The 630-nt window shown below is 27.5% G+C and overlaps 1 protein-coding gene across 1 annotated transcript in view; it reads left to right on the forward strand.

Moving 5' to 3' along the window:
- LOC116030483 (receptor-like protein EIX2) overlaps window positions 1-358 on the forward strand; it is a 5,400-nt gene extending 5,042 nt beyond the window's left edge. The window contains exon 2 of the mRNA XM_031272739.1: window positions 65-358. The gene's annotated coding sequence lies outside the window, so the exon portion shown is untranslated. The remainder of the gene's footprint in view (window positions 1-64) is intronic.
- Window positions 359-630: the final 272 nt, after the last annotated feature.

A 630-nucleotide genomic window follows, 5' to 3' on the forward strand; every position in this document is an offset into this window, starting at 1 on the left:
TTTTTTTTTTTTTTTTTTTTACATGTTAAGCTAAAAAAATGACATGACTATTCACATTTTCCAGGTCAATGCTATTGTCAGTGAGGAATTGTGTGTTGAAGGTATTTGTGATTGTCTTTAATGTGGATTACTCTTTGCTCCCAAATGTGGATTACTCTTGACATGTTGGAAGGGAGTTTCTTCCTCTAACCTTGAAAGGCAAAAGAGAAGCTGCTATGTATTGTGGATTGTTGATTTTGATATAATTTGCAATTGATGTTCATCTTATTTATTATCAAATTTTCAATGTCATGTTTATTGTATTTGTCATACTTAAAACTTTTAAATAAATTCCTATTGAGATGTGTGTTTAATATCATATTATGTTTCAATTGTTACATATTTTTTTCAGTTCTTTAATTTTTTCGTAATGATATGAATATTTATCTTACTTGAAAAAATAATTTACATGAATTACTATTAAAAATGAACATTTATATAGCATAGTAAAAATGTACCTTATATCAGTGATTCACTTTACAAGATGGACCTTGTCAATCATACTCACTCTATTGTGGCACTAAATATATATGGATGTTATTCTCTTAATACCCTGTGTTGATTAAACTCGTCAATGTTTGTCAAACCCAA

The sequence above is a fragment of the Ipomoea triloba genome, chromosome 9 (genome assembly GCF_003576645.1).
Source record: "Ipomoea triloba cultivar NCNSP0323 chromosome 9, ASM357664v1".
NCBI classification, from domain to species: domain Eukaryota; kingdom Viridiplantae; phylum Streptophyta; class Magnoliopsida; order Solanales; family Convolvulaceae; genus Ipomoea; species Ipomoea triloba.